This window comes from Pantherophis guttatus, chromosome 2 (assembly GCF_059756535.1).
Source record: "Pantherophis guttatus breed Tessera chromosome 2, ASM5975653v1, whole genome shotgun sequence".
Lineage (NCBI taxonomy): Eukaryota > Metazoa > Chordata > Lepidosauria > Squamata > Colubridae > Pantherophis > Pantherophis guttatus.
Window position 1 is genome coordinate 156,116,361 of NC_142064.1, and position 16,541 is coordinate 156,132,901.

Below are 16,541 nucleotides of genomic sequence, written 5' to 3' on the forward strand. Positions count from 1 at the left end.
TCCTAATGGTATATCCTAGTCAAAATAATCTGTTATTATGAACCTTGCTTTCTGTAAATTTCTAACTTTTAATTAGGTCTTCGAAATAATTCAGCCTTAATTCTTTATTTTCCTGGAGGCTTCTAGGTCTCCGTTAAGAGCACCCTCCTTCACACTCTATTCTCCAGAGACAGTAGTTTAGCTCTATTTACCATGGATCCAGACAGATTTATTTCTCCATAAATCTGGAGAAATACCCTCTTCTTTAGGAAATTAATCTTTTCCCGCTGACTTCCTGGTGACTTCTAGGGGCTAGATCCCTCACCATGTCTCTTTTCTAGCATATTCTCTCTTACCTTCCCTAAACTCTTGTTTTATCACCTGTCATAACGTTTTTTAAACAGAAAGCGTGGTGCTGGGAAATTGGTTTTGCTTAAGCCAAATTATCTTCCTCCTGCCTTCCTTCTTGAGGCTAGGATTTCAAAATGACCTTTTACAGGTGCTTTTTGACTTATAAGTACAATTGAGCCCAGAATTTGGGTTGTAAATCATTGCAGTCATAAATTGACTCACCATGTGACTGAACACAAGTTTATTGCATTTTTATGATGGTCATTAAGTCACCATGGTCATTAAGTGAATCATGTGGTCGTAAATCCAATCCAGCTTATCTGATGGGCATGTTTGTTTTGGTAAAACAGCAAAAAAAACTCCATGGCATAATGTAATCATGTGACTGCCAGATGCTGCAACTGGTCATAAATGTGAGCTAATTGCCAAGTGCCCAAAATGTAATCATGTGTCTACAGGGATGGCGTGGCACTTGTAACTTCGAGAATGGACCATAGGTAACTTTTTAAAGTCTACTGTAACTTCAAATGCTTGTTAAGCCATAGGTCCTAAGTAGGGGCGGGTTTCAAAACCCGCTGCTACCGTTTCGCTCGTGGCCGCGTGCGCGTGCATGCAACACTTCTGCAGGTGGGTAGGCGGAGCCTTCCACCGCTACCTGTTCGCTGATCCGGGGCGAACCGGTAGCAACCCACCACTGGTCCTAAGTCAAGGCATACTTGTATTCTCTGTAGCCAAAAGGTCTTTGGGTCATCCTGTATTTCAGTCTACATACTATCAAGGATATTCTACTACTTGGAAAGTAAAGGTGTTGATTCCCTGTCTGATAGATATTGTACAGGTGACCTGGGATGAGATAGCAGGTTTTGGGAGTTAGTCTTTTTGGACTACATGCAACAAATTCTTGGGTGAATGACAGTTTGTCCATTCACTATCCCTACTTTGGTGTCTGTCCCTTTCCCAGTTTTTAGAATGGTTATGGTCTTCATTGAGTTTCAATTTGTTAAAAAATGTATCACATTTTTCTAAAAAGTCTATTAGTTAATTTCCATGATTGCTTAATAAGCATATGTAGCAATGAAGACTTTTTTTTTCTTGACATCTACAAGATATTGTATGAAATAAATCCAAACCTGTTTGTATGGTGGCAACTTAAATCCATCCCCCACCCCCACCCCCACTGTTAAGAATGTTATGTCACCCGCGGCAGCCTTGTAAATCCAATCAATCAATCAGCAATATTTTGCACTCTTATTTGTCCTGCCCTCCCATCCCAAGCCACCACTGGGAAACACAGACTAAGGTATATTTTCTTACATCATACTTCCCCCTCTGCCCCCAAACAAAACAATCTAGTCTTTTTTGCACCCCCAAATTAGGAAATACAAAATCTCATGGCGGCATAACTTTTCTCCTGTTTATCAAAATTGACTCCTTTCAGAATCAATCCTTAAAAAATACAGGGACAGAAAGCCGTATTTAAACAACCCCTTCCCAAGCTTGTTTTATACTGCTATGCCATGCAAAATGCCCTTAGATGTTTTATTTCCAGAGCCAGTCACTGAAGGGAACTGCAACTGATGTTGAGCTGCAGAGCTCTGAATCTCAACTTGTCTGGAGGCAGGGAGCCAAATCTCAATTCCCCTTTTATAACGCTACTGAGAGAGGAAGGCAGCAAATCAGTTTCCTGTAGAACTGGAATGGATTTTAAACAAGGTTGAAGTGGAAACTACAGTATAGCTAAATATGTCCATATTTGACCATTTGTTTTACTTTCTCTGTACCTTTTCCATACAGAAAAGCTCTACAAAATTGGATATGGCATGACTAGGAACCATAGTTTTGTGTAAAGAGGTTACAGGTAGTCCTCGACTTAACAACAGTTCATTCAGTGACCATTTGAAGTTAGTTTCATTGAAAAAGGTGGCTTATGACCATTTTTCACACTTATGGCCATTGCAGCATCCTCATGGTCAATGTGACCAAGATGTGGATGCTTGACAATTGGTTTATACTTATGACAGTTAGTGTCCCAAGATCATGTGATCAACTTTTGTGACCTTCTGACAAGCAAAGTCAATGGGAAAGGCAGATTCACTTAACGACCAGGTTATTAACAACTGCAGTGATTCACTTAATACTGTAGCAAGAAAAATCGTACAATGGGGCACTCAATTAACAAATGTTTCAGCAACATAAATTTTGGGCTCAATTATGGTCGTAGGTCATACTACCTGTATGATGCTAGTTGTTGTTGTTCTTTTCAATGATCCCCAGTATGGATTTTTTTTTTCTTTTCAAAACAACTATGCTAATAATACTTCTATTTCAATTCATTTCATTACCCCATCACAGGCCCAAGATTATTTTCCTGCTTAGTCACTGCCAATTCAGTGTCTATTAACATAACATGTGTGTTAGGTTAGGATATTTGGCCTCAATCTCTTATCCCCCATGAGTGGCGTACAGCTGCACATTATTTGATCGTTTCTCCTCAACTCCCTCCAACACTGAAAGCAGCTAAACTCATCTGAAGCTCACTAGGGAACAAATGAATATTCTATATGAATGGGGATTCCAGCTGTATTGTTCGGTTAACAAACTCTTGTGTGAAGCCAGACTTTGTTCTTGATTTAACTTCCTAGTCAGAAGTCCCAGTAATGCCAAACAATTTCTATATGGGAATTACTTTAGCTCTTCCTGCTGGCAAGAAATGCCAAACAGAAGTACTTGCAAATTATATCCCAGCAAGTTACTCCTGAATGATGTAATCAGAATTCTGTTGTCAGGCATGTCCATTCTAATCATGCAAAACTGCTAATTCAGTCAGCATGGACCATTTCGGTCCCTAGGTTGTTTTATTCTATTTTTTTTTTAATAGAACTGCTTTTTTAACTATAGACAAGGCAATCACCTGGGCCCAGGGGCTGCAGATCAATGACTAGATTATGTAAATGCAGAACTTTGTGTTTTAAATATAGCAGTATATTCTGGCTACTGCAACTGTGGCTTTATAATTCCTTATTTTTAAAATTCAAATCCATAAAACTTTCCTTTTTTTAAAAAGTGAGTATTAAGATTTCAAATCCTTCTCCATCTTAGATGCATTCCTAATAGAAAAGGGGGAAATTCCACGGTCTTCCACAGATTTTCAATACTCTTTACTTCTATTTTTCTTCTGTTTGTGTCTGCACTCCATTGGAGAAGGAAGAAAAGGAGCGCTCTATTTTCTAGTGCTTAATGCTGCTTTGCTACAGAGAGGAGTTAGAAACCAGGAGAATTTAGAAATATGGTTCCCCCCTCCCTTTTCACTCTTACCATATATTACAGAAATGGGAGCATATATTGCAGAAATGGGAGGATAATTTGAAAACAGATAGTTTGGTTAATGGAGGGATGGGACTCTGCTGACTAGAGATTCTGTGTTTGAATTGGCTTAGGGAACATTTGTTAGCTATCTCACAGACACATAAAGATGGATACTAAGATTACATCTACTTCCAAAAGAACGTAATACATTAAAAGGGAATATTTCTCACTGTTCCAGAATATATTCAGTGAAATGACAGAATTAAAAAAAAATCAGGTGCGTTTTCAAGATTTTAAGTTGAAGATAAAAAAAACTGAAGACAATGTACTTTAAAGATGCAGTTTGGAAGATACCATTTTCTCAGACTTGGCCTAAGATCTAATCCCAAAATGTTCCATAGGATTCTTGTAACAAATATTTTAAAAGAGGATATAAAAGAGGAAAACATTAATAATGTTACAAGTTATCTTCTTACCCAGTAAAACTATACAGCAGAGGTTACTGGAAACCAGAAAAGGCCACAGCAGCGTGACTGAAAGTTACCAAGAAAAAATACAAATTCAGAGTAAAAGAAATCACCACTTTAAGGGAAATAATATCTGAAGATATTATTCAAATTAATCCAAAGAGAGTAACAGCAAACTCAAACACATCACTCTTTACGAGACAAGAAAGGATTTAAGGATGGTCATTCAAGTAGCAATGTATTGAAAACCTGTCACGAGTAGCTTAATAGCTTTTAAATTCTCATTAAAAATACTCAGTTCATCTGGGATGCCAACATAAACAAGCTTTTTTCTAAGTTAAAGAGGTTAATTGAAATAGGTCCAATTCTCAGATGTTTTGACAGCAAAAGACCTAGCTGTACATCCAGGAAAACATCTGAGGCTGAAACAGACTTCAAGTTCTGATAACTACTATTAGACTATCTTTCTATTATCTCCTTTTTTAGTTATAATTGTATAACAGGAAACAGTAAAACAAACCTGGAAAAGGGCCTGGTGATTATATGCACTATTCCAGTGCATCTGACAAGACTGCTGATGCTAACAAACTTGACTTAAATATTATGGATGCCAATGAGATGAAACAAATTTGCACCCCTCCCCCCCCCCCCCCCCCCCAATGAAGCAAAACTGTATTTCCTTGATGTTTTCAGAAGGAATTTTAGAAATTGGCACTGAGATTTAGGGAGGGAAAGTCTAGAAAACAAGCCCCAAGTAAAATGCAAAATTTTGTTTTAAAAGAGCTGAAGAAGCTTCTTGGATGAGAAGCTAAATGTCTTCAAAGAAAAAAAGAAAAATCAGAAAGTCCAGTTGCCTCCTGAAAAAAAGTACCTTTAGGACCACCATGACCTGGATGACCGAGAATCTCCATAGACTTTTGTTTTAAAAGTTTTCTACAATTTTATCTTATCCAATTGCTATTTGTGGCTGTGAAACATGGACTCTGAAAAAGGCAGAAAAGGATGGACGCCTTCAAATTGTGGTGCTGGAGACTATTACACATCCCATGGACTAAAAAAATCACAAAGAAGTCTTACAGTAGACCAAGTCTCACCAAACATATCACTCAAAGCCAAGACCTCCAAACAAAGGCTATCATACTTTAGCTGTGTTATTCAAGCTGATTCATTCAAAAAGTTAATCATGTTGGGAGTCAGGACAAGGGGCTACCCTAGTACCTCTTGGCTGGACACTGGGACATTGGGATGACCAAGGAGGATCTGAAGGAGGTGCAGTGCAAGTCAGAGGGACCTGGAAAGTGCTGATCCATAGAGTGGCCGAGGTTCAGACACCACTGAATGGCTGACGATGATGACAGTAACAATTATTACTGGGCTAGTTACCATGTTGCAACCTAATCTACTCGCAGAATAAAACAGGCTAAACCAAATTGTGTGCATTACTCTGAGGTGTTTGAAAGAAAGTTAGGTGATGTAATAAATAATAAAACCAAATATTTGTGGCTTTAACAAAACAGACAGAATCAAATTTACTCTGTTCTTCACTTTAAACATTAAACCAGACATGAAATCCTGACCCCCATGGATGGCATATTTCTTTTTTCTCTATAACTTCAAAACAGCAACGTATTTTGCATATGGGCCAAACACAAAACAAGATATTCAGATTTGTGTAAGAAATCAGGTCAAATAGCTAGAGTGTTCAACAGTATTTTGCATATCAGAAAAAATAGCATCCTAATTCTCCAACGAATTCTCTGAGTAGTAAAAATATGCTAATACAATATGCAGATCTACAAAAATAATAATATGGTAGTTAAATTTAAATATTGTCATTATTTATTTGCCATAACACTGGCTCTGGCTCTCATTTGCTCACTCGCTGTTCACTAATATAATGCTAAAGCAAACTGAAGTTATATAAATACCGTTAAAGTGTTCCAAAAAACTAGATGAAGAAAAATAATAAAATATTCAAGAAGACTATACCAGAATGATGCTAAAGGCACCGAGTTGCCAAAAGTGTTATCTTCATGACATCAATTTTGTACTCTCCAGCAGTTTTAGGATGTCCTTGTCAGGCAGTGTTGGCAAAGTTTATCTCCTTTTCAATTTATCATACTGATTCTAATCATTAAATTCCCTTATTAAATCACCTGGGAATAATGCGTAAAGTATCCCAGGGCTGCAAAGACTGACGGCATTCCATCAGAATGTAAAACAGTCATTAAACATCTACCATTCTTTTAGACCCTCAACTTTAGCATTTGCATAGTACCTAAGAAGTACCTACCAAGGAATGCCATCCAGGTGAATGAATGGGTCAATAGGAACCTACCGTTTTTCCTTGGCAGCCAGAGGAAAAAAATTAAAACACTGTTGGAAGATGGAAGTGCACTTAGCACAGGAATGAAAGGGAGAAGGACCACAGCTCTCTATCCTTCCTACTATCTCCCAGAAGGCTAGTAACATCTGTGGGGTTGTTGACAAAGCTGTTTCAACAAAGCTGTTTGTTCTCCAAACAAAACATAAAAATAAAAGTGATAGCAAAGGTAGCATGCCAATCCTCTCCTAAATTTTAAAGGTTGCCTGGAATAGGTTGGTGAGAGCATTAATTTGGCCCCAGAGATCTTTCCTCCATCTCTTTCAAGGATTGGCCACGTATCTGACTTCATTATCCAGCTAAAGGAGCAAGAAATACTTCCCCAGAAGAAAATCAGATGTCATGAAATCTTCAAGGAGAGCAACTGATGGATGGTCCAGAACCAGAAGGATAAATGTTTTAGAAGAACGAAATGGACAATTTCCTCATCTAACCCTATCTTTTGGAGGGATTGAAAGTATATATCTCACGATGGGCTTTTTCAATAATATGCTCCTCACATTTGCTGGTTTTCTACATGGATGAGATATACTGAAAACTGCAATGAGCAATTCTCATTTGAATCCCCAGGAGAACTATAGATGCCAGAAACAAAGGGAAAGCTACATTTCAACTGATTTATAGGTTATATTTCTCAACACATTACAGACATAATTTGCAGTCCTGATGCATAATGACATTTTTTTAAAAAAAACACCGTAAACAAAATGTTTGCTTCTTGCACTAGCCAATAAAGAAGACGGAGCTATAATTTACTTTTACCTGTGATTTATTTATAGAACTTCATTAATAAGACAAACATCCTAAAAACCTTTAGATAGATTTCAGTGTAAATAATCTCAGCATATACCCATTACACAAGTATACATTTCAAATGACTGGATGCTTTTGACTGAAATCACAATTACTTTCTTCTGAAAATGTCTATGGAGATTCTCAGTCATCCAGGTCATAGTTGTCTCAAAGGTGCTTTTCTCAAAAGGCATCTGGACTGTTTTTTTCTTGAAGAGGAAGAAGCAGAAAACATTTCACTTCTCATACAAGAAGCTTCATCAATTGTGACTGGACGATGGGACAATGGAAGGATTATATTTCTTTGCAGTCATCTGGTCGTTAGCACTCTCTTTGAGAGTTGTTGAGGCCACTTGGGGGTTTATCTGTGTCCTCTGTCTCATATCTCTTATATCTTCAGCTTCTGCCCATCTTACAAAATGAGACCCCCTATTAACAGCTACACCAAGGGACTTTGGTCAGTAGTAGACATTACACAGATGCATGGCTGCTGCTAAAAGCAGCAGTCTTTTGTCTTTTCTCCTTTTCTTTCTCCCCAGGAAATATTTAATAATTCAAAAGTTGACACAACTTTGCAAATCAATGAGTGAAATTCTGGCCCTGTTTTGTTTCACTGACTGCAACTTTAGGAGCCAATACACACCACAGCAATGTAATGACACAGGGTTTATCAAGGAAAAAATAAGGAAGATACTGTTTTCAGTAATAACCATTTACCCAACTCATAATGTTTTACTCCGACTCCACTTGAAGTATTCAGTCGGTGAAATACTGAAAGCACGGTAGCTTACTTTTGCTGTCTCAGTGGTTGATTAAATGCCAGAATACAGTCAAAGCTGGCCTCAGGCAAATGATGTAAAAGGGTAATATATTGGAAAACGGGATTGTGCACTCTAGTCTGACTGCCCTTCAAATTCAAGTTAAGTTATACCCTCAGGTAAGGAAAAATATGTCCAATACCAGAGCTGAATTAAGTTTCACCTTATGGTCCCATAATCTGTGAAGTACACTATCTTGTCATTTGCCTTAGATGGCCGAATACCTTGAGGCTGCAATAAACATAGGCAATTGCTATTATCTGCCTTGTTCTGATTAACCCTCTAACTGAGGCAGATAATAGCAACTGCTCAAGTCCACTTTATTTTCTACTACAAACCATTCAAAATACTCAATATTTATGTTGACTCTGTTTCTTGCTCAGGAAGTCAAATTCAACTTCCATATTTTTAAAATTTGCTCCCAATACCTTCAGCAGATAACCACTTTTCCAATACTATCCTTGAAACCCCTCTTTTTAAATGAAGGCATTATTAAACCAGCAGGCCAATGGTAATGGAGATGAATGATTAAGATTTATTCAAACCTTCTCTCTGTACATTTTGGAGAATTAGGAACAATCCTAATTAATTTCTTTCCATTTGAGATTACACTTTACAGCAAAATTAGCAAAAATAAATGTGTCTCATAAATGTTGCAGCTATATCTGTATATACTATGCATATATCTACTAGTTAATAGTATGTAGGTAACTCTCTAAATTACAGATCCTAGTTTGCACAAAAAACGGAGTATGTTTTAAGTAAAACTGAGTGTTGGTTATGTTTGTGGCATACTGGACAAAACGTGCAAATACTAATTGGCAATGTCATTATTATTAGCAGGGAATGCTACATGGAGTGAAGACATAGCTAAGTTTGGTAACCTCTTCATATATTAAAAAAAACCACCAATATGAGAAATCCTCTTATTAATAAAAGTCATGATGGAAAGCTGAATTCAATACCTATGGACCCATCTGGTGACAATCATGGCATATTGAAGACTAAGACTTGGAATCTAAGAGAAGTAAATGATGGACAGTCCTCTAGAAAATGGTGCACTGAGTGGTGGGGCAATTTTTTCTCCTGCTGACAAACAGCTGGTCAAAGCCTTCTTGGAAGCCTTTGGGAAAAAATGTTTTTCAATTTATAAGCTCTGAATGAAAATTCAGATAAAAGGGTTAATAGATTAACAGCAGTTATAGATCAATTTAAGAATAACACTCAAATACAAGTAACAGCAATTAAATCAAACTTGCAATTGGGTGGATTGGAAGTTAATTTATTGTTGATATTGTAGACTAGAAGAAGTTTTGTTTAAGAATTGCAGGCTCATTGGAGAAAGCTGAAAAGGGCATGAATTCAAAAAACTTAGAGGTTACAGACTGGATCAGTGATGAACTGGAGTTTCTTAAGAAAATTCATGGTGATTGTGGAATAGACTTATTACATTCAACTAGAAGGCAACTGTCAAGAGATGTTGTGTTTCAATTTGCAGGAAGACATTTCGAACAACAAATGCTGTGGAGATATTTATAATAGAGATCTATGACTTTGGGGAATGAAATGCAATTGTATGGAAAGATCCCAGTCATAACTTTAAAGAAAAGATTTATTATTAGGAATCAATTGAGGATATTTGATACTTGACAGATCAGAAAAAATGACTGCAGTGGGTTACAGTAGATTAGAAGCTGTTGTGGACTTTCTGTGAATTAAATGCAATAATAGATTGTTAACAGAGGGCTTGAAGTTTAGTCTTGCTGTTAGGTTTACCTGTTAATTTTTTTTTTTTTTTTTACAGTAGATAGATGGTAGGTCAAATTGGTTGAGTAAAAAGAGATGTAAAAGTTCATAAATTGTAGACCTATTTCAGAAGGGGATGGAAAACTACTATTGTTTAAATATGTTTAAGAGTATTCAAACAGAGGGGACAAACTATATGCAAACTTTTCTTCTTCTTTTTATGCACTTTTTTCTTGCTCTTGTTCTTGTTTCATTGGAGTTTGCATTTTAACTTTGGAAATAAAATTAAAAATACATGGGAAATATTGTGAATTAATAAAGGCAATGAAGGAAAAATGTTATGTGATCTGTCTGCACAACTAGGGGAAAGGGGAATGAAATAATAGATATGAATGAAGGTGGAGCATGCAGGGAAATGAATGCAGAGATTGAATTATGTATGAAGGAGTTAAAAGATATAGATTTCATAAAATATGAACTGCTGTCATCTAAATTGTTGAGCTGAATACAAAAATATGAATTGATAGGTTGGCAGTAATTGCATGTTATACTCCAGTACACTAAAATCATGTTTGTTTGTTTGTTTGTTTGTTTGTTTGTTTGTTTATTGGATTTATATACCGCCCTACTCCCGAAGGACTCAGAGCGGTGAACAGCCACAAAATAAAAGACATAAATACAAAAATTTAAAAGCAAAATAAAATTGAATTAAACAATTTGGCCCAAGACAGATTTAAAACACCCCAGTAATTTAAAACAGATTAAAATTTACATTAAAAAGAAAAAAGGGGGAAAGATTAGGCCAGGCCAGCTTGATGGAATAGAAAGGTCTTGAGAGCACAACGGAAGGTGCGCAGGTCCGGGATCCTCCATATCTCCGGGGGGAGCTTGTTCCAAATAGTAGGTGCCCCCACAGAAAAGGCCCTCCCCCTAGGGGCCGTCAGTCGACACTGTTTGGCCGATGGCACCCAGAGGAGCCGCTCTCTATGAGAGCATACCGGCCGGTGGGAGGCTATTTGTGGTAGCAGGCGGTCCCATAGATAACCAGGTCCTAAGCCATGGAGCGTTCTAAAGGTGGTAACAAGAACCTTGAAGCACACCCGGAAGACCACCGGGAGCCAGTGCAGCTCGCGCAGGAGAGGTGTTACATGGGAGCGCCATGTCGCTCCCATAACCACCCGCGCGGCCGCACTCTGCGCCAGTTGGAGCCTCCGGGTGCTCCTCAAGGGGAGCCCCATGTAGAGAGCATTTCAATAGTTCAGGCGGGAAGTGACGAGGGCATGAGTGACTGTGTGTAAGGAGTCCCGATCCAGAAAGGGACGCAACTGGCGAATCAGGCGAATCTGATGAAAAATCCTCCCGGTCATGGCCGTCAAACGCTCTTCTAAAGACAGCCGTGAATCCAGGAGGACGCCCAAGTTGCGAGCCCTTTCCATGGGGGCCAATGATTCGCCCCCAATAGTCAGTGATGGCGTCAACTGACTATATCGGGATGTTGGAAACCACAGCCACTCGGTCTTGGATGGGTTGAGCCTGAGCCTGTTTCTCCCCATCCAGATCCACACGGCCTTCAGGCACCGGGACATCACTTCAAGGGCATTGTTGGGGTGGTCCGGGGTGGAAATGTACAGCTGAGTGTCGTCAGCATACTGGTGGTACTTCACCCTGAAACCACGGATGATCTCGCTCAATGGCTTTACATAAATGTTGAACAAAAGGGGCGAGAGGACCGACCCTTGTGGCACCCCACATATGAGGGGCCTCGGGGTCGACCTCTGCCCCCCTGCCAACACAGACTGCAACCGGTCGGAGAGAAAGAAGGAGAACCATCGCAACACAGTGCCCCCCACCCCTAACTCTTCCAACTGGTGCAGCATGATACCATGGTTGATGGTATCAAAAGCCGTTGAGAGGTCTAATAGAACCAGGACAGAGGAGCAACCCCTGTCCCGAGCCCGTCAGAGATCATCAACCAATGCAACCAATGCAACCAATGCCGTTTCCGTGCTGTACCCAGGCCTGAAGCCCGACTGGAACGGATCCAGATACGTCGTTTCATCCAGGTGCTGGGGGAGCTGTCGCGCAACCACACTCTCAACAACCTTTGCCACAAAGCGAAGGTTGGAGACCAGACAATAATTAGCCAATTCTGCCGGGTCCAGGGAAGGCTTCTTGAGGAGAGGCCTCACCACCGCCTCTTTCAAGGCGGCGGGGAAGTCACCCTCACCCAATAAGCATTTATAATCCCCTGGAGCCAGCCTCGCGTCACCTCCTGGGAAGCCAGCACTAACCAGGAGGGACACGGGTCCAACAAACATGTGGTCGCGTTCAGTCTGCCCAGTCATCAGGAGTCACAGGATCAAACTCATCCCAGATAACATTCTCAAGACCTGCCTCAGTCATCCCCTCTGAAACTACCCAGTCGGAGTCCAAGTCTTCCCAAATCTGAGTGATTTTGTCATGCAGATACTGAACAAAGTCCTCGGCTCTACCCTCCAAGGGGTCCTCCCACGCTTCCTGGTGGAGCAGGGAGCGGGTCACCCTAAACAGGGCGGCCGGGCGGTTATCTGATGACGCAATAAGAGCAGCAATATAAATACGTTTTGCTGCTTTTATTTCCACTAGGTAATTCTTAATATGAGATCTTACCAGTGTCCGGTCGGATTCAGAAAGACTGGCCCTCCAACTACTCTCTAGGCGTCTTTTCTGGCGCTTCATCTCCCTTAGCTCCTCGGTAAACCAAGGCGCCAGATGAGATCGGCGCCGGGTCAGAGGCCGCAAAGGCACGACCCGATCCAGAGCTCCAGCGGCCGCCCTATCCCAGGCAGCCACTAGGTCTCCAGTCGAGGCATGTGCCAGAGCCTCAGGGAATGTCCCAAGCTCCATCTGGAACCTATCAGGCTCCATCAGGCGCCTGGGGCAGAACCATCTTACCAGCTCCGCCTCCCTGCGGGTGTGTGTGTGTGTGCAGCGGTTCGAAGGTCAAGGCGAAGGAGAGAGTGATCCGACCATGACAAGGGCTCGGTGACTATATCCCCTATCTCAAGATCACTCAACCACTGTCCAGAGACAAAAACCAGGTCCAGCGTGTTTCCCCCTGTGTGGGTAGGGCCATGAATTAACTGGGTCAGGTCCATAGCTGCCATGGAAGTATCAGATGAGTTTGAAGAAACTATTTGCAACATACTGAATGGATGTAAACTGGAATGGGAAAAAGATATTCTGCTAGATGACATGAATAGATAAATAAAATGAAGGATTACAGTAAAAGTGATTGAACAATATAGGTGGTCCTTGTTTAGCAACCACAACTGGCACTAGCAACCATAACTGGCAACTGGCAATGACATGGCTGGGACAGGCTTACAACCTTTTTTCCCAGAATGACAAGTGAAATGTTCTTGCTAAGCAAAAATTATGTGACTGTGACTTATGATTTTATTTCTGCCTTCTGTATTTACTCTGCTTTTCAGAAGCCGCTTATAAAGCGCCTGAATGGTGATGACATGACTGTGGGAAACTGTGAAGGATTGGTTGCAAACCTTTTTTTTTTTACATGGTTGTACCTTTAAATAATAGCTAAACGAGGTAATTCATAAATAAAGACTACCTATATCAGCTTGAAAAACATAAAGTGACCATACGTTCATTATAAATGTTTCATATTTTAAAATAAAAATTAAATGATGCAGAGAAATGTATAGTAGAATGGTAGAACTAAAAACAAGTTTGGGAACTAAGCTAAGAAAGATGTCTTCATCAGAGTGAATTGAATTAAAAATAAGATAACAATTAGTTGAGTTGAAACTGAAATGAAGAAATGCTGGAAAGAGTGTTTTAGACATTGAGGGGAAGGGAGGGGAGGGGAGGGGAGGGGAGGGGAGGGGAGGGGAGGAGAGGAGAGGAGAGGAGAGGAGAGGAGAGGAGAGAGGAGAGGAGAGGATTAAGAGAAAAAAGGGACAAGTTACTTGATAATTTAGGTCTTAAACAGCAACTTGGCTAGAATGGAAAGAAACCTGGGAAGAAATACTTCAAATCATTCAGAGGGTGCTAATGAGGGTGGGAATTTCTTTTTATAGTATGAAAGATTCTGTGTTTACCCCAGAGTTCCACTAAAGAAACTTAGAGCATTTTGTGTAATTCTTGCTTCCATGATTTTGCCGGGCTAGCTGTTGCTTGATAATAGATATGAAAACAAGTGTGTTAGGGTCCAAGAAGAAACTGAAGTCATTTGTGCTTTGCAAATGTTGAAAAATAGTAAGGTTGTAGGTGTACATGATGTAGGATAAATGTGTAGCATGTTTGGTGATTTGCCTAAGATTGCTGTGAAGACTACACTTGCACATCTCTATTTGGAAGTTGGTAGAATGCTGCATTGTTTCCTGACACAAAGGGAGAAGAAAGAGAAGAATCAATGCCAAAACAACAGTGGGACTGCTCTGTTAAATATCCCTACTGGCCAGAATTCTGATTAAATGTATATGAACTTTAGAGTGGCTTGAATGTAGGCATGCAAACAGATTTGCTCTTCAGCAAGTCACTAAGAAATGTATGAAAGGAATGTGTAGGAAACATTGTTGATTTAGAGAAATTTTAAAGTTAACACGCAGGAATACAGAAACACTTGAATACACTTAAATACAGAAATGAAAGTTGGCTGCTGAATGTAAGAATGGTATATATTAGAAATAAACCTTATACATGAGAACAAAAACTTGGGAACTGGTTCAACATTGAATAGAAAGTAAGACAGGGATGTAGGTGTCCATGTGTATATTTAATAGGTATAATGGATATTTAGGGTTATGTTGAAGTGTGTTGATGGGGGATGTGAATGTATGCATATTTTTCTTTGCAGATATTTTGTGACTGACAGACTCTGAACTATCTGCAGTGAATATTAAATTGTATAATGTATCAAGGAATACAGTTCTGACAAATTGATTTATTAAAATGCAAGGTAGTTACATTTAACAGGGAAAATGAATAATTTGATAATAATAGTGAAAAACTAGGGTGAGCAGATGAATTTGTGTACTTTGGTAGAATGTTTAATAAAGATAGGAAAATGGATGGAGAAATGTTAAGTTGTACAAATGCTGGGAGGATAGTGGACGGTGTGTGGACTATGGTAAAGAATAAACACTGGATAAAAGCAAAAATGACTGCATATAAGACCATACTTCTGTCCACATTGCTATTTGAATCTAATAGCTGGGTATGTAAAGTAAGACATAAAAGGAAACTTAATGCAATAGGAACAGGGCATTTAGGGGCATCCGTGGGGATGGTGTAGGGAGGAATAAATTCATATGTATCTATCTTAAAAAAAAAAAAAGACATATAATTTGACCCAATCTTTTCCCAAGCAAAAAAAGGATTTTTTCCCCCTGCGCTTAATATAATTTAAAAGGTTTTACTTGGAATTGCATTTTTATCATACATACGACAAAACACGAATGTATTTTTATTGTTCTCAATTTTTTCTATATCAGGTATGGAGTGTACATACAATTTTTAAAATACTTAGTAAACTTACTAAGGTTAAGCATCAAACTCAAGAAAATGCCAAGATTATAATGAAAATGGTACCAAGGCTCACATCTTGATTGAAAAAGGTTAAGTAAAAGAAAGTAATAAACCAACAATTCAGCTGAGACAATGGCATCATTGGTTTTCTGATGGGTCATGACAATTATCAAGATCCATCTTCACTTCCATTCTGTTTATGGTTTGAGTAACTGAGGTTGCCTATACAGTCTGCAAAAGACCACATGGATAAGCCAGAAGGCTATTAGAAGAATAATGGATGAGACCAAAATAGAATATTCTGGCTTGAGTAAAAAGTGTGGTGAAAGGCAAAGACACTGCATTCCAGCATAAGAACTTTAAGCCATCTGTGAAAAATGGCAGTGGAAGTATTATGGTTTCAGCCTGCTTTACTGCCTCTGAACCAGGACAGTTTGCCATCATTGACGGAACCAATGAATTCTGAATTGTACTAGCAAATTCTATAGGAAAATGTCAAGGCACTGTCTATGAACTGAAGCTCAAGAGAAAGAGAGTCATGCAGCAAGACAACGAACCAAACTACACAAGTCTTACAATCAAAGAATAGTTAAAACAGAAGAAAGTTTATCTTTTGGAATGGCCAAGTCATAATCCTAACTTTGATTTTATAGAAATGTCATGGAAGGGCTTGAACAGGGAGTTGGTAAGAGGAAGCCCACCAACATTCCTGAGCTGAAGTTGCTCTAATAGGAGGAATGGACTAAAATTCTTCCAAGTCAATGTGCAAGATTGATCATCAGTTATTGGAAATATTTAGTTGTAGTTATTGCTTCCCACTTGTTACTGAAAGCAAAGGTTCAAATACTTTTGCTTACACACAAATAGGTAGCTTTAGATCATTTTCCTCAATAAATATAATAACAATATAAACAAATATACTCTCAAATTGTAACTGCAATTGAGGTCAGGTTTGCTGCCAGTACACACAGTAGTGTGTAGAGACAGCAACCCAGGCAGTCCTGGATGTTGTCCTAACCCCAAGACAGGTCTGTTGTTAAGCAGAAAGCAGAGAAGTTTTTATCTCTCTCTTCCTTAACAGATAGCTCTATTACTTCAAATTCTTTTTAAAAAAGAAACTTAATTTTTTCAGTATACTATTCCTATTACTTAACTAGCTTATTCAAAACA

At 39.1% G+C, this 16,541-nt stretch overlaps 1 protein-coding gene across 5 annotated transcripts in view; it reads right to left on the reverse strand.

Annotated features, from left to right (window-relative positions):
* RPTOR (regulatory associated protein of MTOR complex 1) overlaps window positions 1-16,541 on the reverse strand; it is a 420,799-nt gene that overhangs the window by 211,824 nt on the left and 192,434 nt on the right. The window lies entirely within an intron of this gene.